Source organism: Ambystoma mexicanum, chromosome 13 (genome assembly GCF_040938575.1).
Source record: "Ambystoma mexicanum isolate Mex_15411 chromosome 13, UKY_AmexF1_1, whole genome shotgun sequence".
Lineage (NCBI taxonomy): Eukaryota > Metazoa > Chordata > Amphibia > Caudata > Ambystomatidae > Ambystoma > Ambystoma mexicanum.
In genome coordinates this window covers 386,103,380-386,126,919 of record NC_090938.1, presented here as the reverse complement: position 1 = coordinate 386,126,919, position 23,540 = coordinate 386,103,380, and positions in this window count along the sequence as shown.

Genomic DNA, 23,540 nt, shown 5'->3' with positions numbered 1-23,540 from the left:
GACAGGCAATGATCCTACTAGGCCAGGTGTCATTCAGATTGCGCAAGTGCATGGGAATGGGGAAGGAGGAAAGTGCGGGGGCGAGGGGAAGGGGACAGTGCAGTACATGGGATAATAAATAACAATCAGTAGCGTCCGGCCAGCTGGTGGCAAGTGCAAGGGTAGTGCAGACATCAGGTGTCAAGTGCTAGTGGTGGAACTGTAGGGGTACAGAACAGTCCCTATGTGGGAGGGGTTGCCAGGAAGGCAGTGCAGGTGTGCGACTGGGTGGGGGGCTGGGCTTGAGAGCAGGGAGGGTTGCCAGGTGACCAGTGCAGGTGACCAGTGCAGTTTCAGTATCGGCCAGGAAGTCAGCAGGGGAGAGGAGGAGAAAAAGCAGAAGCAAAGAGAAAGGTTTTGGGGTGCTTCTGGAAACAGAGATGATTCTCCTCAAGTTTCAGGGAGACAGGGAGGCTGTTCCAGAGGGAGGCCCCAGCCGAGGAAAGATATCTACCACCAACTCGTTGCTTGGAGAAGCGACTGACCCTGAGCGAGTTGGAGGCGGATGAGCAAAGAGCTCGAGAAGGAAGATATTTTGGAAGAGAGAGCTGAGGGTATTGAGACCCCAGGCCCCAGAAGGCCTTGTGGACCATACAGAGGGTTTTGGACATAATCCTTGCAGCCACTGGGAGCGAGTGCAGAGATTTCAGTCCTGGAGAGATACGATCCCTGGGTTTGAGGCCAAGGACAAGTCTCGCAGTCCTGTTCTCGATGAGTTGCAGAAGGCGGAGAGTAGAAGCAGGCAGATTTTAAAAGAGAATGTTGCAATAGTCCAGCCTAGAGAGAACCAGAGCTCTGGAGACATTGAGCACCTGAGGGAAGGAGAGGAAAGGAAGAATGCCTCTGAGGAGGTGCAGCTGGTAGTGTGACTTCTTAGAGATGTCAGAGATGTGAGGAGAGAAGGAGAGTGTGGAGTCGAAGATGCCCCTGAGGTTTTTAAACTCACAGGTGGGAGCAGGAGGAGGGCCAAGGGAGGCCGGCCAGAGAGTGACAGGAAAGGAGGGAGCAGGTGTTCCAATTAGGAGAATCTTGGTCTTACTGGCATTAAGGCAGAGATCATTGGCGGCACACCACTCCTGGGTGGCGGACAGGCAGTCAGAGATGAGGGAGGGAGGCGAGGTGGCTGAGGGTAGCCTGAAAATGAGCTGAGTGTCGTCCGCATAGCACTGAAATCATAGAAAAAGTGCTATAAAATGTGTTTGGCCAGGGTATGGGTTGGGCTGGTTGCTTGCTTATATTCAGGATGGAGGTGGGGCATATTTCTGCCCCTGTAGTGAAAATCAAAAGTTGGCACCCATGAACCCACAGTTTAATTTCCTGAAAACTGCTGTCAGCACAACAGAAGCATTTATTTGTGATTAACCAGTTTGACAAGCGTATAACATCTTTAAAAATATAGCCTGTGCTAAAACACAGAGGGGCACACAAATAACAGAGTATGTGTGGAGTCTGACAAAAAAACATTTCAGCGAAAACTAGGGAACGCAAGCAGCATTTTTCAATTTGGAAATTACTTTTGTTTTTTTGTATGGAAGTGTGAAATGCACATTTGGAAAACAATAGTGTGCCTAGCATGTAGAAAGCCTGCATAAAACGCAAAGCAAGGGCACAGAAATTACAGGATATTTGTGTGGTAGTCCAACAAATATCTGTCTTTTTGAGGCAGCTACTAATAAATAATAAGGCAACAAAGAGGTTTTTGAAGTTCTTAATATATTCGTGAAGGCATATGTTATTCCATCTGTTCATAGAGAGGAAATAATTGGGGCAAAAAAATATTGGTATAAATTCAGAGGTTTTATAAATATCCCCACCCCGATATCGCCCACTAGTAGCTCTCCACTGTTGGCCTCCACTACAAGTAGCTCTAGCTAACGTAAAAGTTGGAGACCCCTGTTCTAGAGGAACAGGGGAACACCTGTTTCGAGGAGACTTTCATAGAGAGGACTACTCTAGAGACCTCATCTGGTGATATGGGAGAGATGGAGGAGAAAGGTGGGGGGAGGAAGCGGGAGGCATGATAGCAGGGGAGGAAGGAGGGAGGTCGGTAAAGGAGAGTGAGGACAGAATGTCCTGGGTTTTGGAAAGGAAGTGCGAGGCCAGAGAGGTACAGAGGGCCAGGGAAGGCAAGGGATATGTGGAGACTGCAGAAGGATTCACAAGTTTCTTGCCCATTTTGAAGATTTCACTAGAGTTGTTAGAGGCTCCGGAGATGCAGGCTTGGATGTGAGCCCTCTTCTTAAAGTGAATGTAGAATCAGTAATGCCTTTGGAGCAGGCGACCGGCCAGTTTGTCAGAGGATGCGTCTGAAGCCTGCCACTTCCGCTCAGCCACTCTGCACTTGCGTTTCAGAGAGGCTAGGTCAGAGTCATACCAAGTGTTACCCTTGGAGGCAGGTTTTCTTTGGATCCTCATGACAGGGGCAAGGATATCCAGTGTGTTGGTGACAGAAAGGTGAAGATGAGTAATGGCAGAGTTAGTGAGGATGTCCGTGGCAGGGGAGGGAGGGGGAATGAAGGCAGTAGCAAAGGCAGCAACTGACACTTACATCATCGATCGAATGATGGAGAAGGAGACAGGCAGTGCCGGCAAAGGCGTAGTGGGGGTACATAAGAGATAAAAATGAGAAGACATGAGAAAGTTGTCAGACCAGTAGAGAGGAGTAGTGCGAAGGTTGGAGATAGGAATGTCAGAGGAGATGATAGCATCCAAATTATGTCCGGCAGAATGTGTCGGACCTGAGGGATAGATGGTGAGGGAAAGAACGTTGCAGAGGCTGCAAAACTGACCGGTGGCCACCTCAGAAGAGTGAATATTGAAGTCACCAAGGAGGAGAAGTTTAGAGGTAGAGGCAAGACTGGAAGAGGTCAGGTCAGAACACTCAGAGGGGAAGAGGGCGACCGGACCAGGGGTCCTGTAGATGGTGGCAATAGTCAGTGAAAGGGATGGAGAGATGCTGAACCTGCAGACGATGGTATAATGAGAGGGACAGCCCTGAGTGGTGGAACATAGGGCTGGATCAAGAAGTGTAACACAATTAACAGCTCACTGCTTGCAGCTTTACCTAGCCCAACATGGGCTCTGGTTCTCACTTCCCTAGCTTCACATACAGGGACATACACTGTGGGATCACAACGGCATGGGTACGAGCACATTATTGTCCAGGACCACCACACTAGGGGGCTACCATCACTATACCTCTGTATTCCTTCTACTACAGTGATTTTCACCTTTATGTGTCCTTGACTGACACATGCGCACTACTACAGCCGTAATATCCCTAGCACTATTCCTTTGAACAGCCCCTCCTTTCACGTACCTTTGAGTGGAGATGCAGAATATAAAAGGATTTGGAAACCATTCCCAATCAATGCTCTAGTTGCTACAAATCAACAACTGGGGGTGTCGCAGAGAAACCTAGCGCCTCATAAAGTGAAAAAACAAAGAATAAAGGAGTGGCTAGGTTCCAAAAGCGCTCAACCCTGTTCTAAAGATATACTGTATTCAATACTACAGAGAAATAAATAAGTAGTATTCTGTTATTCATTTATTCATTGAAAATTCACTATTTCCCTGGAAGCAGGCGCTTTTGGAACATATCCACTCCTTTTTTCTTTATTCAGATTTTGTTATACCTTAGGAGTCTCGGCTTTCAAGACCGCATTATCTGTGTATGAGGACAGGGAAACGGCGCGGCCGTCCACAGTTGGAAGTTCTGTGACAGCAACCACTAATGTATACAAGTGTATAGTTATATTGAAATACACACTGGATGACATTAAGCTATATGTCTGTTGAGGTGGGAAGTCTACTGAAAAATGTTCTTACTGATTTGAAAGTGGTGGTTAAGCACAACTTCATGGAAATGTCTAAGAAAATCCAATCGAATGATGAATTTTTAAAACATTTTAAGGAACCCATTTTTAATTTATTTATGATGGATGATATCTTAAGAAATGTTAAGAAAAAGACATCACTCCTTGTGGATAGTTATCCATATCCATGTGGTCTTAACAAAATACCAACAGGGGAGTCAGACCAGGGAACAGGTTTCTCTGGGAAAAGCAGAGAGAAAGATGATTGGGTGCTTGTTTGATAACTGCCATAAACAATCGGTCATGGAGGCCCCACTGCCCGACACAGGACAAGGGAAGAGGAAAGCTAATGTGGAGGTCTCTTCATGTTTTAACCATTAGTCTACTCCCAAATGATATGCTAAGTCATTTATAACGCGCCTGTACACAAGTGTTTCTCAAATACCACTCAAATTCAGTGTGGAACACCAGATAACAAGTGTAAAGCTACACATTTACTGTATTTACCCCCTTTTGCAGCCCCCAACGTTGGTGTTTTGGTAAATGTTGGTTACTTGAGTGCGAATTCCAGTAACTACACCACATCATCAATCAATAAAAGTGTGAGAAAGTATAAACCCGAAACAAATACTAATGACTACGAGGTTCCTGTCGGTTAGCCAAATGAAAATAATGCTGTTTGGTTAGTGGTTACCACCGCAAAATCTAGACTAGCAGCCTTTGTGACTGGATCTAATTTGGGCGGGGCTTGGGAGTAAAGAAAAACAAGAATCATACCTTTATCTTTTTTCTACCCAAAGAACGAGTGACCAGGACCTTTTAAGTCAGGCCCTGCCTGTCACTCAGATGGTAACGACGTTTGTTTTTCCAACCTTGCAGATCTGTGTGGGTCTGAAAATAGACGGGTGTCCAGTACTTCTAATGGTTACAATTCGAGTCACATTCAAAGGGTAGGACATTTTTTCTTGATAAAAAAAACTCTTGGATGTACATTTAGTGAAACATCAATCTGAGATTCTTTTAAATCTTGAAGACAGAAATTGATATTTAAATGTAATCCCCCAGAGGTTTGAAACGTATAGGGGACTCCTGCATTGGGCGAAATCCAAGAGACAGCACTGTCATTGGGGAACATAATGATAGTACTGGGAAAACAGCTGCCTTTGGACAACCTGATTGCCCCATTGTACACATCAGTACTCTGTTATCTCTGCTGTCATGGAATGTAGGTGGCTGGTCTAGCAAAGCAGAGAATACACACTTTTGTTTAAGGAAACCCTCCATATAATTCTATTGCAGGAAATATGGACCAATCATGAAATGTATTTGGATGGTTATACATCCTACCAGATTAAGGTCACCAAACAACAAAGTGAGAGTTTTACCAGTGGTTTGGTAACTTTTATAAAATCCTCTCTTAATGTTACTTTGAAATTGACTCACAGTTGTTACTGATTCTTTTAATTTCACTATTGCATGGAGATGAGTTCTATTTCATTTTTATAACATCCTACATGAGGGCAACAAAAATTGCACTTAATTGGATTAAAAAATAAAACGGATTAGTTCTTCCCTGAAAATAAGGCCAAGACATCCTGGACGATAATGGATGGGAAATTGGAAATAGGCCTACGATTAATTGTTTCTATGATAATAAAGACTTGCTTCATAACATTTCTCAACCAGAAATGATGGACAAGCGCTCATGTACAAAGGAGTGACATTTTATTGCTGGTTGATGGACTGGGGTCTGCGTATTATGAATGGACAATTTCCTGAGGATATACCTGGAAAATATTCCTTTAAGGACCGTCATCGATCACCTACATTGATGACCTATGTATTTGTGGAAGATTTTGTGAGATACTTAGTGATCATCATCTCATCAATTTAAACATTAATTGGCGGATATTAATTGCAATTGGTATGAGACATATATCTTTAGAAGCCACAATGTCATTAACCCAAGAAGGATAAGGTGGATTAATGAGAACCATCAAACTCTACATGAGAAAACTGTTAAATCAAACACTAAGTAGCTTGACAGTCTATCGTCCTTGGATTTAGACCATGAGGTTGCTCTCTCAACATGCAATGATCTAAAAAACTAGATTACTCACTTATTTTTCAGACAGTATTTGGGGAACAACACAAACAGAATCAGAGGATGGTTCAATAATGATTGCAAATTAGCAAAGCAAATGGTGTCCCTATCAAAAATCCTCTATTAACTAGATCTGGAATTGCTCATTCACATGCCAATTATGAAAAGGTTATCGATTAACCCAATACTAAGTTGGAAAGTAAAGTTTGGGATGTATTAGCGCAGGCATCGAGTCTAATTAAGTACAAGTAATTTATGGAAATGGTCAATTATGGCCTGAAATTTGTATCTGTCCACAAGAATAATATTGCCACGAACGTGGATAATTCTGCATGGATTCTTCATTTTTCAGATTACACTGGGCCCTACATTTGGTATGTTTGTCATCCTACAAAGCTGATGTAATTAGCACCATTGATAATTCTTATATTAAGTTGGAATTTAGCATGGAGGAAATACTAAATGCCCTAAAAATGCAAGAACTAAAGCATTGGCTCAATGAAAAACCAACGGCATTCCTGTTGATGCTTTCCAGAACTAGGAAAGCATTTGGGTCTCTCTGCTGACTAATGTTTTTGATGGAATGTTGGGAAAGGGTAGCTTTCTGAAGTCGTGGAAATATGCAGGTATATGCCCTATAATGTAAAAAGGCTTCAGAGACAATCATGCAGCTTAACTAAAGGCCCATTTATATATTGGATTACCATTATAAAATACTGGGCAGAGCACTTTTAATGAAACCGAAAAGTAGGTTGAGGATAATGATATAATGTTTAAAGTAAAACTAGGATGCAGGTCTTGGGACAAATGAACAGATGCTGAATTTATACCTCCTAATTTCCAACTCCATTTATGCCAAGAAAGAAGCAGTCGATTTAGCCTTTATGGCCTTAAGTACAGCGTTTGACAAAGTAAACAGAGCCAAACTTTGGTATACATTGTAAGAAATACAGTGTGCAGATGAAATTGTGCAGCAAGGTACAAGGGACTGTTGTTGTATAATAATGCACAGAGGACTGCAAGTTTGCTGATGGGACTTCTTTATTCTTTTCTTGACATCAGCTTTTTTAATGCAACAATAACTCTACAATATAACTGGGCAACAGGCCCCACAGTTTTGCTCTCTGTACCTCCGAAGATAAATGGTGGTCATTTCCTAAGAGGAGCTCACGGGAACTGATGTTGCTCCGTGCCCTCTGCCCCAGCTCTCTCACTGTAGCTCACGCGCGGGATCCGCTCTTCGGCTCTCCACGAGATCCCGCGAGACCCGGAAGTCTTGCGGTATCTCTACAATTGTGTTAAGCCAGGAACTAAGGACCGATGTACGCTTCCTGCCCAATGAATACTGGGGTAAGGAAGGGTTATGTCTTGGCCCGCTGCAGTTTTCTCTATATATTAATGAGCTTTATGATGAGTTAGTGAGCATCAGAGCAGACGTGCAGAGAATAGGAGGCACTGTAGTCCCTGTTTCCAGTCTATGCAGTTGATACAGTGCTGATGGCAAGGGCTCCACGTTCACTCCAGCGTTTAATAGATGCTTATACTGCATTGATGTCAAAGTTGGATAGTAAAATAAATGCATCTAAGTCAGCCATTTTGTTATGTAAAAATGATAGAAAGCAAACCAGACTACCTGCCTTTGTAACTAATGAATGGGATATCCATGTGGTATCAGAGTTTGAATATCTTGGCATGTTCTTTTCAACTAACTTTATTGGTACTTCTCATATTAAGAAACAAATTGCTAGAATGACCCAGGTGACAGCCGGCATATTTTGATTTTGTAAACACTACAAAGTTCAGCCTATTGGCATGATTATAAGAGTATATGCTAATAAAATTAGGCTGATCGCTAAATTTGGTGCTGCAGTAAGGTGTTTTTCAAATGCTCATCTTTACAAATTCAAGGGAATGTTTTTTAAAGAAATTATTAGAGCATCCAAGATCAACACCGTACATATGCGGTACACAATGAAGTAATGAAGATGTGCCTAGAAGATGAAATGACTAGTAGGTATTACTCTGCGTGAGAATTTGGGGCAACAAAAAGGCATCTTTGACACATGATATCCCAGTTATATGATTTCACCTCCAGTTCATTTATCAATCCCTAGCGTGAAACACGTGAAACAATCTCTGGAAACAGTTAAGGAATCTGGTTATTTCTCTGTTCCACTGACAATTAATGATAGGGTTCTTTGTTATTTTAAAAGTCTCCTGTCAATAATTTTAGCAAGGCATGCGAAAAAACGGAGTTAATGAAACCAGCAAATAAGTCATGAGATTCAGTCATGAGATTTTTTCAGGTAAATAACCTTCCGGCTTATTTGTAATGGGATTCATTTAACGCTTTTTTCAGATGGTAGAAGCAACGCCCTGAGGTATTTTGGAGGCCATCAAGATATCTCTAATGTTTGACTTTCAGGATTTTCCCCATGTTATCCTGTTCCCAGTGTAGCATGGGGGCATGTAGCATGTTCCCAAAGCATATGTCTTGTATTGGGATTTGATTTTGTTTTCCAGGGACTATTTCACTATAGATTGTTTGGGCACCTTTTATACTTTAAAGAACGCAATATCCCACAGACCAGCTTCCTTCTTTCTGTTATTAGTGAGTTCTCAAATGCCCTTTGAGATAGTCATGTGATACCCTTTCATCATAAATGAGGGCAAGTAACCATGGATTATCACAAAATATACTCATATTTTGATATTTATCAAAATTACAAAAATCAATAGTACATATATGTAAAAACACAATGACATAGTCATAATTCATTTTTGCATGAACATACACACTTATACATACATATACATATAACACATGTGACTCATATGGCAAAGAAGCACCTCTAATTAAGCCCTGTTTAGATCTTAGCCGTGAGCTACTTAATGGCTCTACTGGAATCCTACCTAATGAAACCCCCTTAAATGAGAGGGCAAAAACAATGTGCCTACACTTCAAACAATGTGTTTCTAGCACCAATACTATTTTCTGGAAAATGCACACTAGTCAATTCAAAGTGCCTTCCTTATTGGTGCTGTCCTCAGGGCACTAATTCTGATTTTCATGGATTCCCATTCATGGTGAGACATCACAAGATGTTGCCATCTTTCCGACATTTCTACAAAAACAAACATAAAACAAATCTTAATACCATGGTTGCTATGATTTTTGACATGTCACAGAAATACTCTTTGGGCATCTTTCACGTCTTCACCTTTGAATCATTTTAAACAGAAGGAATCATTTATTTTTATCATCATTGATACTTGTAGGGGACCATTTCACCTAGTTTACTCAATTTCCAAAATGTTCATTATCTAAGGAACACACTTAAATTTTTTCCATGCGCCCCTTCTGATGGTTGTGAATGTTCTAATTCCACCCCTTCTCTGGCAGATACTATCAGGGATCCTTACCCTTTTCAGTCCCACCATGTCCTGACCTTTTATACTTTGCCAGCATAGTTATTGGAAAATCTCCTTTCTCAGGTAATTTTTCCAGTCTTGATACATTTTTTGGAACGTCATATGCTTTTTGTCTAGTGCCCTTTCTTCTAATGGGAAAGGTCAATTGGATTACATTTGTATATTTCACTTTAAAATATGTTCACTTACTGTGCGTATATTCATGGCTGCAGGCGTTCGATTTTTGCTATGGGGGCAGAAGTTTCCACACCAAGTGAAACTAGAGCGCTGTTGTACCCATCCACGGTCAAAACACCACATTTATAGCACATTTATAGCACATTTATAGCACATTTTGCAGCTGGAATAGGAAAAAAGAGATGATTTGCAGGAAGGTATAAACATATAACATCTGAGGAACAGTCACCTAACCTGCTGTGTTGCCTTTGCAACATTCTGCTATAGGATCTCCTGCTTCCCCCTGCTGTTCCCATGCCACACAATCAGTGTTCGCCTGCTCCAGCCCTCCAATCAATGATCAGGGGGATACATTGATGAGTCTCCATTCTCATTTTGAAGGGAGCAGCACTTGATAATTTGGAAGATGCGTACTAACACATCACCAAAACTGAACCCAGCAGCAGAGGAGAAAGAAAACCTGCCACGCCCAGTGATTTAGAGAAGCACGGCACTGAATCCCAATTTGTTTGTTTTGTGTCTCCCCTTGCAAATACTTTGCAGAATTTCCAGAGGGGCAAAATGACACACCGGCCCCTGTTGTTCGAGAAGAACAGATGAACTGTGCCCTCTGCTCTTATGTACTCAGCTCCTATGCTTATATTATTGAGACCCCAACTTTTGTTTAGGATGTGAGCCCTGTTAATTTTGCTACCCACCAACACTAATGTATTCAAGGTGGCTGTCCAGCGCATCATTCACCTTACAGACCAGCCCCCTGGTTAAAACACATGTCACCTTTGAGAATAAGGTGACCTGCTAATTTCCTAAAATGGAACCAACAAAGGCAAGGGTAACCCCACATGTGTTATTTCAATAGGTTGGACCTGACCAGAGGGATCTGTATGCAAAATACAAACAAACAACTGGTCCAACACACATATGCACTTAATGAAGAATTTATTTGGGATACAAACATATCTCAGTGTTTAATAACAAAACGTGTGTGTGTGTATGAAACAGAAACAAACTGCACGTAGTTACGCAGTTTTGAAAGAACACAGCTGAGTTACGTCTCGGGCATAGCTTGCCAGAAGGAACACCTGTGACAGTGTTTGCTATTTGAAACAAACCAAAACACCAACCCGCGGTGCCAAAAAGGCTAGTGGAGTGGAAAAGAAATACAATGAAAGAAATAGTAAATTCAAACAAAAATCCCCCTATTGGGTTTTACACCTCAAGACACACTTTTGTGTTGGCTCAATGTACAATAGTGCTTCTTGTGAAAGCGGTAAACACAGCATACATTCTGAAAAGACAAACAAGGACCCAAACAGAATGCCAACTCGAGTTTCGGCTTTCTAGTGGCCAAAGCAACTTCTACGGCCAAGCCTTCTTCAGAAACTTAGACCAGCACAGTACCAACGCCTGATTGAGTTATGAAGCTCACCAAGAAAGAAAGTGGGATATATAAAAAAAAAAACACACGCATGCACATGCGGTGCCATTAAAAGATTAGAATCCAACCTTTACACACATATATATATATATATATTCAATGAAAAAACGTTGTTAAAGGGACGTTATGGTTAAGTTGCGCTACTAAAAACCTATGAAATTCAGTGAAAAAACTTTGTTAAAGGGAAGTTATGGTTCCAAGTAAAACCGAAAAACCCCTGAAATTCGCCAGTTATGGTAAGCTAAGCAACCATAACTCGCGCCACCACAGTGCACTGCTAAGACTAACACCCAGGACATCAAAGATGACATCACAAATGTCATTGATGACATCACTGATGACATCACATGTCTGGCTCACTCTTTTTTCTTTTACTGATATATCTAGGCCAGTAACAGTCAGGAACTAAAAATTCACTATGCTATAGTACAAAGTACTATATTTGTAGACTTATACTTCAAATATGTTCTTACAGTAATTCACTTAGGGTCCACTCAAAGCATATGAAACATACACAAAGGGGGAAACACAGACTTGGAAGACAGCAATGCTTTCTATGTATGAAGATGATTAGTAAGGTTATCAACACTGTTTTATAGTTCTGTTGTTTTTTTATTACTGTACTTTCCCTGGATAGGTTCATATTTGTACACATTGCACTTAAACTACTTTCCTTAGGGTCTAGTCACAACATGTGATAGTTATACATAGGGAAGTAGTAGCTTTGAAGCAGAGCAATCATTTCTGTGCATGAAGATAATCAGTTAGGTTATGAAGATTGTCGGGTAATACTGCTGTTTTTTGTTTACTTCACTTTCTCTGTATATACTCTAATTGTGTGTGTTGTTGTCTGTTTGTGTTTTGTGTGCAGTAATGCAATAATGTAGTAAGTGGGTTTGATTAGGTACTTATTAAATGTTTCACAGTATGCAAGACTCTAATAAGAAAGCATTTATAATTTTAGTATTTAACATAGCACTACGCTGGACCAAATCATTCCTAGCAGACCAGACAGAACAGAAACCGTATGAATCAAACCTTTCAAATCCACTCCACGAGTTAACGACTGTGGAGTGCCACAAAGATCCTCACTATCGCCACTATATTTCAACATCTATCAGACTCCAGTCATCAGAATCTTCAAAAAATACAACATTACATGTTACAACTACGCAGATGACACTCAGATCATCTACAAAATCAAGGACACCGATGCCGACCATTCAACCCTAATAAACTGTCAAAAAGAAGTTTTCAACTGGATGGATGCCAACAACCTGAAAATCAACCCAGGAAAGACAGAAATCATGATCGTATCCAAAGACCAAGAGAACGAAACCACCATCCCGTGGCCTATGGAAATGAGAAACGCACCACCACCATCGAAGGTAGTAAAAAATCTGGGAGTCCTAATGGACAACACCCTAACCCTGGAACCACAAATAAATGCAACAGTGAAGAAATGTTTTTCCTCCTCCACACGGCAAGAAGAATTCTATCTTTCCTCTCCTTCACGCACAAAACACTCACTATCGTCACCCTAATCATGTCAAAAATTGACTATGCAAACAGCCTTTACCTCGGAATACCAGAATACCTCCTGAAGAAACTGCAACAGATCCAAAATGCAGCAGCAAGACTACTCCTCAAACTATCCAGAAGAGACCACATCACTCCAGCCCTAAAAACACTACACTGGCTCCCAGTAAAACATTGCATCACCTTCAAAACAATGTGCATAACGCACAGGGCAATCAGCGGACAAGGAGCGGAATTCCTACAAAAGAAAATAACACTCTACAAACCAACAAGACCCCTCCGATCAAGCAATAAAATCCACCTAGAACTCAAACCATACCTTAAGAAAAAACTTGGAGGCACCTCCTTCTACCACTTAACCGCAAAAACCTGGAACAACATCCCAAAAGAAATAAGAAACACTGAAGATCACCTAAAATTCAGGAAATCACTAAAAACCTGGCTCTTCAACACCACAGACTAAATCTGGAAACCAAAACCGGATGAGGATGACTAAACCGGAAAGGACACGGACATCCTCGACCCGGGAGGGTAGTTCCCACGGCACCTGGACGGGTGACACCGGATAGACTGGAACACAGGCAGCATGCACAGAGACTGAGTCAACTACCCCAGACAATCCCACCAACACTTCACCCGCCCCTTAGTTATCGCCAGGTACCACAGTAGTGTGGAATTGTCGAGATACTGGCAATCACCACACTTCCTGAGAGGTTGACATTGGCAGGTGCACTAACCACAGGAGTATGAAGGGGGATAAGGGGAGCTATAAGAGAGCATGTTAGAGGTGGGGGCCAAAGGAGTAAGGACAAATTTATGCCATTCGGACCCAGATCAGGACAGAGCCGCATCAGGGGAGACTACGCAAGCCGAGCGCCTCAACTAGGATAGAGACGCAAACTAACCAACCCTACTAACAATTTCCCTTTCTACATACACCTCTCAAACTCCAAACCAAACACACTCAAAACCTACAGCACAACAAACCGCACAAACTTCACTACATTGCAACAACAAAATAAAAAACACACATAGGGCCTCATCACGACTTTGGCGGCAACCCTTAAATCCGGCGGTAGCGCTATTACCGCTGGATTTAAGGGTCCGCTAAATCAGGACTTCGGCGGATTTCGCCCCAGCTCTGAGCTGGGGAGAAATCCGCCAAAAATTCGCACTCATACCGCCGGCGGGAAATCCGCCGGCGGTATTAGCGCAAAATTTCCCCATTGATCCCAATGGGGAATGGGGCATTCCCGAATGGGCTCAATGGGGAATGGGGATTAACATTACCGCCGAACTCGTGATCCGGCGCTATTAGCGCCGGGGAGTTTGGCGGTAGGGCAAATAGCGCCGGCGCTAATAGCACCGGCGTTACCGCCCAAGTCGTGATGAGGCCCATAGTCTTGCACAACAGTACACGACGACTACCGGCCGCAAACACCCCAGACCCAGCCAACGAACCCACCGGGCTGAGGCCGCCAACAGCACATCACTGCTCTCTTGCACTTTTCCTGCTTCATCCCACTAACTCAACCTCCCCTCCTCTTTCAGAGCCGGCAGAGCGCCAGGGGACCACTCCAGTGGTGATAGTGCGCGGTACAAATGTTCATTAACATTAACATTAACTTGTCTGCTGCACACTATGCCTATGTTACTACATGTGTACCTTAGTATATTGGAGAAAACTTCATAATACAATTTTATTTGGATTAATGCATACCTCATGCTATTTATTCCAATGATCCTTGATCCAATGATTCTTGACACTTTTTTTATTGACATTACAATAAGAATCCCTTGTACAGACTTTTCATGAAAGGTAAATGCACATGTGATGTCATCAGTGATGTCATCAATGACATTTGTGATGTTATCTTTGATGTCCTGGGTGTTAGTCTTAGCAGTGCACGGTGCTGGCGTGAGTTATGGTTGTTTAGCTTACCATAACTGGCAAATTTCAGGGGTTTTTCGGTTTTACTTGGAACCACAACGTCCCTTTAATAAAGTTTTTTCACTGAATTTCACAGGTTTTTAGTAGCGTAACTTAACCATAACGTCCCTTTAACAATGTTTTTCCATTGAATTTCATAGGTTTTAATTAGTGCAACTTAACCATAACGTCCCCTTAAAGTTATTTCATTGAATTTCATAGGTTTTTATTAGTGCAACTTAACCATAATGTCTACGAACATCTGACCTCATTGCAGACCTTCCGGAGAGTGCCACATGACCATATGCTGGCACACGGCATGATGACGTGTCCGAGAACCCGTACGCACTTCACAATAAGATCTGTGCTTCACGGACAGTTCGGAACTGCATTTGCTACTGATCTAGGAGCTTTCAACTTCAAAATTTCCTTTTCACAGCTCCAACACCTATTCCTACTCATCCATTAACAATCTAGTACACAGTACATACTTTAAGCAAAACTGCTATTTTTCTTAAAATAGAATCAACTAATGCCATCCCTCCTCCCCAAGAGACACCACCACTGCTGTAATCAAGAAGCATGAGAAACACTGGCCACTACCTTAGAAATAACACACACGCAACATTTTCCCCTGTCCATCTGCCCCTCCATATTAGTGTTTGGTGCCTCTTCCCTCATTTCCCTCCCCACCTTTCGTTCTAAGCTCTCCTGCCAAAAACAAAAAAAAAATGCATCCAAAAACAAAATAAATGTTCCATTAGGAACCACCTTTCACAGTTATAAAATAGAACTAAAAAAAAACGTATAGACTCCATCTACTTTATATTTCTCAGTAAAGTACATAGGGCCTCATTACGGGTTTGGCGGTAGCCATGCCGCTATTGGCGGCATGGCGGCCTCCAAACCCGGGTCCGGGTCAAGGTTCCCTGAATGGGGAATTACCGGGCCATTCCGAGTTTGGAGGGCCCGGTAATTCCTCCCTAAGGGAACCCGGGCCCGGACCTTCCCCAATCCCATTCGAGCCCCCATAGGGCTCAATGGGAATGGGAGAGGGAGCTAACAATGGGCCGATTATGACCGGCCCATTGTTGGCTCCCTGGTCCCTTCGCGGGACCCAGTAACGACATCTGGTTTTAAAGTTCACATCGGTGATAGCGCTTTAATTTGCTTTGAAAGCATCTTCATAACAGTCATAGTTATCTAGTATGTCTTCCTCTTTTCTCCATGGTTTGAAAAGTTGTAACAGAGACATGTAATATAGTTCTTTCTGTTGAGGAGTTTTTAATGACAATTTTACATGATTAATTAAGCTTTGTTTGGTAAGTTTCACTAAGCTCCCTTCACAATCGGTCACTCCATATCTACGTTTGCTTTCATCGGGTTTTACATTATTTTTGTATGCAAAGTTTTGAGCTATGTGGTATAGACACATGCTTTTCAAAGTGCTACTCCTGTTCGGATAGTATGTGTCCAGTAAATAGTTTTTTAGAATGTCTTGGCTGTTGGGATCATTTCTGGCAATTGTTTCTATGTCCTCATATGATTTCAGCACTCTTTTTCTAGATTTCGCAGGACCAAGACTTAGCCATACTATGTTGTCTGATTTTCCATACAAAGCAGTACCGGTTAAACGATCTGCTACTTCAGAGGTGCCACATTCTCTATGAGAGAGCATTTTTATGCCTAGGCTGTACAATTTCTGTGATAATGTTTTGTCTGATGCTAGGTCATCCCAGAGGTCTTGAAGCTCTGTTGTTTCTGCTTTTGTTAAGTAGGCTAACATATTGTGCAACAGCAGTTGAATTGTCTGCAATGTACTCCGCATCTATGTTTGCATTCCATAAGAGGGCAATGATTGCATTGTAATCATTGATATGTTTAGATTCTTCCCTTCTTTTTATGTAATATGTGTTCTTAGGTGATTTACCTTTAACACTATGTCGAACTGAAGACATGAAGTTGTTTACTTCACCTGTTTCTGTAACTGGTCTAGGGAAACCAAAGCGGCATTTGGTGTAGTATTTACCTTTTTTTTTTGTATTTGCGGCGACAATATTTGCCACATTTGTGTCTTTGAAATTGTAAAATCTGCCCATGCAGCTCACTATGTGTCCGTTGTGAAGGGATTTCACAAGTGACATATTTTTAGATAAACTGCAAAACAGTGCTATCACTGTCGTGACCAAATTTCAGTGCACCTTTAATCCATAACACCATGTGAATATGTGTTGCGCCTCTCGCTTGATATTCTTTTCTCCAAAAGAAGTGTTGCACTTCTCCAAGGGGAGGAACAGTTTTATTGCAAATAAAGTGTATCATGGCAATGAAACGATGATGGAAATATCTTGGCACATTAACTGGATCTAGAGAGCAAAGTTCTCCAGGTGTTAATATATCTATGTTGTTTTTGTTGCTGTTTGCTATGCTTAGGAACTCATGTAAATCTTCCCATGGATATTCTGCACAACTTAGCGTAACAAACCAAGTCAGTGGTCCAAGGTTTCTGATCATACAACGAACGTCTCCATGCCGTCAGAACCAGTATTTCTTTGTACCACGCATGTTTGGAAACAAATTTGTTATACTTGATTGTAAAACCTCATCTTTTTCTTGTACTTTTTGTATTAATTGTGTAGCTGACATATTTTGAAAGTGAGTTCCAGATTTCAAAATGTGTGCAACTCCGTAACATAGGGTTGCTAGTTCACTTTCAAAGAGTAGGTGGAATATGTATTCCCAGGTTTAGACAAAATGTGGATCTTCCGAATACATTCATAATGAGCGGTATTCTGATGCCGGAATCTGAGTGGGTCTGTCATCGTATCTTCAACCTTTGCCAGTAGGAAATAGCAGTGGGAAAGCAGGTGCTTCTATACCTTTTTCCCATATACTCATTGGTGACCCTTTGGTTTGTCGCATTTGGTAAGTTTCTAGTGCATCATCTATGCTTTCATTGAAATACAATGGATGAATTGTGTAATGGTCCAAAAGAGTGGATACTGTAGCAGGATCCAGAAGTTTGAATTGTCCAGTTTCTGATGGCTCTTGAATTATTTCAGTTGTTTCCCTTAAGCTTTCATCAATATTTATTTCCTTGTAGTACTCGCTATTGTCTTTTAGATATTGCAATGCTTGTCTAACTTTATTTAAGTCCACCAGTTGTTGCCAAATTATTTTACCTTTGTTGGTACACCATTTACCAAAACTATTAAAGAATGCTCTATTGAACGTTGCACTCCTAGAGTGTGTACATTTTCCGTTAGATCTAATGGAAAATAAACTACTTTGCCAAGAATGCCTTTCACCAATTCAGAGGAAGGTAATTTTTCTGTTTTTGGATGAAGGCGTATAAGTGCTTGAAATGGGTGCACTGTTTGAATTATTATGCTCTCATACAAATTGAGTTGTTGCAGGACTTTTGGTAGTGGGAACAATTCCAAATTATTTGTAATAGCACGTGAAGGAGTGTGGTTGTCTAATTTTGTAGTACAGTAACTGCAACATATAAGGCGTTCAGTTAGTTCAAATTTGTTTTCTGCTAAAAGGTAGAGAGCTAATTCAAACCATTTAGATTCTTCATTGTCTTCTATTTTGAATGCTATGTCTACATTTTTTGTGTTCCTTTTGTGAAATGTTCTGCGGCAACACACACACACATGGCTTGGTACTTCAGCTGATGGACTTTTAAATTTTACTATTTCTTTTCTGTATGTGTGTAATAGAAGGTTGCTATGTGCAGAATTGTTGCTACTATGTTAAAAACGATTGCATTTTGTAAGTGGCTTTCACTTCCAAAATACTTTCTCTGAATACGGTCAATTTCCTCTTGTAGGTATTTGGGTGTACCATGCAGAAGAGTGTTATTTAAATTGCCTAATTCTGAAGCTGGACTTTTTGCATAGTATATTTTATACACTAGATTTCTTACATTTGAATGATGTATTGATATCCTTTTGATATCATGGAAGGTGCTTTTGCAAATAGGCCCAGAAATGCAGGCTAATGAATGTCCTTGTAGTCCTGTGTATTTGCGCACTGGCCAAATATCCATATTTTGCAGCACTTTCATTTTACTTTTTTCTTTACCTTTTACATACTGATTGAGGAACTGACGTAAAGATTTGAAAGCTTTGTTTGGAATGGCACACATTGATGTGCACGGCCATTTGTATACTGGACGGTGTGGTTCTGCTGAATCAAGAGGTAATTCTGAGTTTTCAGGGGATACTTTTGTAAGCAGTGTTTTTTGTTCCATGATGGTAGTATTGATTTTATCATACCCTCGTCCACTGCTATGGATGGCAATTGCGTTTGTTTGATTTTGTTTGTATGCTTCTTCATTAAAATATGGTTCTGTGGTTGTTGTGTGATTCCATTCACCACCACAAACATTTAAGAAATTATTTTTGTTCACATTCCGTTTATTGCTGAGTTTCTTTTGTAGTTTAGTACTTAGTTTTGTTAGTGCTTTCATCCTATTTAATACTAATATAAACAACTTCCTTTTGAGAAGGATTGCACTGTTCACGAGAGCTTGTAGGATTAACTTTCTACGGTAGGTTTTAAGGGGTGAGGATGATTTCGGTCCTCTTCTTACTAGATTCTGAAGGACTCTGTGATGAAACATTTTTGATTAAAATACTTTTTTTTACTATGGGTTCTTGTTACACTATCAGGATTATTAGGAGCATTCTTAGCTGTACTGGTAGCCGATTTTTTGCCAACATTTTTGTGTTTTGTGACACATTTTGATGGAGGAGGTAAAGTTCCGGTAGTTGAAGCTTCCTTTGTTTTGCTAACCGACTGCATTAGCTGGTTTGTTCCAACATTCTCTACAAACTGTACAACAGATGGATGCTTAGACTGGGCACTTTTATTTTGATTTGATCTACTTGTGCGTTCCTTTCTAAAGAGTTGATTTTTGGTAGGCATTTTTTGGTGTCTGTTGAAAAAAAGGAGGCATACTTTGGTCTGTTGAACAATGTATGTGTGCTGTGTGCATTCGTGCATGAGTCTGATGGGGAAGCTCTTTGTCTTGGTGTGTGAATGTACATTGGACTCTTGCAATGATTTTGTAAGGCTATTTTACTGTTTGTATTCTACTACAATGTGCTTCAGATGAGAGTACAAAGTGGGCTAGTGGTGACGAGAAGCATTATTAATAAACGAAATGCCAGAAACTTGCAACAGCAACTTCTTTTCTAAATCTAACCTTCTAAGAATTACGTATGTTATTTGAGTTCCAAACACACAGGGATTTGTGAGCAATTCTGCCTGTTATTCTTTGTTCAATAAATTGATATTTGTAGGTAGAATGGTTCAGAAATCAATGTTTGCTTTGGTGCCCAAATTAAACAAATAACCCACGCAGCCTCTTTGAGGACTAGTTACAATATAAAGGTAGAACTGTACTTACTTCTTTTTGCAAAATGACCAGGTTTCTTCGGATATGCCATCGGCAGTGTAGATGCTGTTGATTCTCAGGAGAGTAGTCTTCACTGCGATTCAAAAAAACAAAATTAATTACTTTGTGTGTTTACAGCAGTGATGATACTGTACACATTAATTCTGCATCTTTCGTCAGAGCATTCTCCTTTCATATTTCAACCCAGTGCATGTGTGCATTTCACTTCGCTCTGTGCAGCCTTTTCATGGTATTTGCAATATGTTACTTGCAAGTCCTTCAAAATTGCTAACAATTTTAAGGTTATGAAAATGCCTTGTTTTACAAGGTGTACTATCTATAGGAGAAAGGTTTGTAAGTGATAGGGCATAGTAGTAGATGGGAAAACATTTTCTACTTGCTAATTAAAAGCACGATGCCGAAAAATCGGGAGACCCTCAGAGGGAGATGTCACCACAGCAATCGGGAGCGCTTACTTTTCTTATATGATTACATTGCAAGTAGCATTACTGTAGGCCGTACACAGTACACAACTCCTACATTTTCTAATACAAAATCGTGTTTCGCCTTAAATATGCATGTTTGCAACGTATGTATAGGTTATGCGGAAGACAGTAAGAAGTCGTGCGGTTTGTCAATGTAAAATCGGACATCTTGTACTTAAAAGGGGGAGCGTTGGTATGTATTGCCTATGCACATTTAGTGGCATTAATTTGTTTAAAGTAAATCATAAGGGTTGCACATGTTCTCTGATTAAAATATACATACCTGTACTCTATACTCATGCATGTGCGCATGCATGGAGCTGTACGTAGAAATTTGCAACACTTGCACAGTAGCTTGTGAAGTAGGTGCTTTGCAATGATATGCAACTTCCATTCAGAATTATCGACAGGAATTTTGAAGTGCGCAATGTTGATGACAGAGTTAGATTTTGCAATGTTAAATGTGATTGGTGGATGGTTGTGTGACTGCTAAGTTGTGTCCAATGAGGGACTCGATTTGCTAGCGCTGTGGAAAGGGTGGAAGGACTCGGTAAGAGTTACGTGCAGCACGTAGGCAATGCTTGTCCGCGGGTAGGGCGTGTCACATACGGGTTTCTACAGTAAATCCTGCATGGAAAGGGGACTGTAGGCATCAGCCAATCAGATGTTCACATTACTCTTTTGTGTCGAAAGACGGTGCGTACACTGAAGATGGCAGAGGTGGAGAGGGTCAGGGTTTTGGTGCTTGGAGACATTTTTGTCCATGGCTTACAACACTATGTCGTGAGTAGGCATGTGGCACACCATTTCGATGTGAGAGGAGTGGAGGTGGTGTGGAAACTTGAGACTGATGCCAATGTTGCAGCATTTCTGCAAGTTTGCAGGGACATACGTACGATGACCTCTCCTCATGTGGTAATTTTGTACTACGGTGCTTGCCATTTGGGCTACGTGAGTTCACATACTTTGTTGGCAGATTTGTAACAGTTGGTTCAAGCAGTCCTGAACATCTTTCCAACTGCGAAAGTAATTTTTTCTGGTTTACTCCCTAGAGTAAAATGGGACAACAATTATTTTTTCTGTCCAGATCAAAGTATTGAGAGATATATCATTAATCGCGGCATGCATGCTTTTATGTTATGAGCTGGTATGTTTTTCTGCAGCCACAAAAACATTGTTCCAAGTAATGCAGATTATTTTGAAGCAGATGGTGTTGCGCTATCTTCTTTGGGAAATGCGATGTTCTTTTGGAACATAAGGCTTGCATTAGAGAAGGTTCTGTAATGGTTGTAGGAGTAAAGTAAGGACAAAAAATACAAAAAAATAAACAAAATAACAGATGTCCGTAAGGTATCTGCCCAAAACAAAACAAAAAAACGGCTCTTTTCAGAGCCCACCTGAAAGGGGAAAAAGGGGAATAATACTTTAATATACCGTCGTCACGCTCTGATCCTATACATGTTCGCGGACATGGCTGGAGTTTGCAGCCAGCGCATATCACCAACGGGGATTGTGGGGTGGAGACTCATGAAAATGAGAATGAGCGCAGCTAGGGATTGGTCAATAAAGTTCAGTAGGTGTGTTCTGAACGGCAAGATTTAGTAAGACCGTCTTCTCCCTGACAGGAGACCACACAGCCATGGCTTTGCGTACTCGAAAACAGATTATCTGTATTTTGGGAGACTCATGGATAAATTGGTTGAAGGTGCATGCAGAAAGCTGCAGTTTTTCTGCAGATCTCAGATTTCCTCATGGCGTGCGTGACATGAGGTGGCTGGACTTGGTACCTCTCTGTGTTACTTTACTGACAGAGCGTCCTCCAGATATACTTATCATTCATTGCGGAGGAAACAGTTTAGGCCATGTCTCTGGAATTTCTTTGCAATTTGCAACGAAGGAAGGACTTGCGAAGCTCATGGACATGTTTCCAAATTATCAAATACTTCTTTCCCGTATTGCACAAAGACAAATATGGCTGCATTCTTCTACTTTTGGTCCACAAATGGAGAAAGCAAGATGCAATGTGAATAAGGCTGTTTGTGCCTTTTTAAGAGATGTTGGCATGTCCTCATTCCACAATGAAAACATTTTGTTTCGCAGCTCTTTCATTTTCCGCAGAGTTGGAGTCCATCTGACATATGCTGGCAATCAGATTTTTCTTCGCAATGTACAAAACGCATTGCGACCTCTTTTGGATTCACAATAACCTATGTGACAATCAGTTTTCCCCAATCCACAGTTTTCGACCCACACAACACACCACCGAAAGTCTATTTTCAGAGCCACCACTTACTCCCAGCGTACACTTTTTTGTGTTTGCTCCGCTTACATCCTCCTTTTTTTTTTCCTACGACTGTCCACAAACTTTTCCACAACTCCGCAGGGGTCTACAACGGTCACTTCATATTTCTATTGTTAAACTGAGAAAGGCGGCTCTGAAAAGAGCCTTTTCTGTATTTTTTGCTGCTTTCACGTTTATTGCTTCTCAGCACATGACACACTAGGAGAGGAGGCCAAAGGAGGATAAGGAAGGGACACCAGCCATGGGGATAAGAAAGGGCAAGTGGACAGAGAAAGATATAGGGTGAGCTTTACTTAGGTAAGGAGCAGATATTCTGGTGCTCCTTGACCGCAGCCTCAAAAGCACTTCGAAAACTCTCCCCCGTGCAGAGTACTGCGTCACAATACGTGCACCCTATTGTCACCTTTGAAAGGTAAGGGTCAAAAGCATTGGAAATGGCTTGTGAGGCAGCTGGAGGGAGGCGCTCCCCCACAGGAGTGTCTCTTGTGGTGAGAGGATTGAACACAGAGGATGCTGTGGAGGAACTCAATCGACTACCCTATTCACATGGCACCACTTTGCGAATGTCCGCAGTGTGGAACAAAGTGAGATGTCGCTTCATGGTTGTCGTACTAAAGCGACTCAGCACCACCTGGCCATGGTTACACCTCACCAGGTTCGCACATGCTTTTGGTACGTTCCCACAAACGGAAAACAACCGCCACACCCACGACTCCCGGCGATTGCTCGTACTGCGGAGTTCCTCGACCTCATTCTCTTCCTTCTCTTCTTCCTCGCTCTCTACATCCTCACCCGTATATCTCTCTGCAGGCGCTTGGGGAGGTGGTGGTGGTGACAGGTTTGGGGGTGGTGCAGAGGCTAATTAACCAACA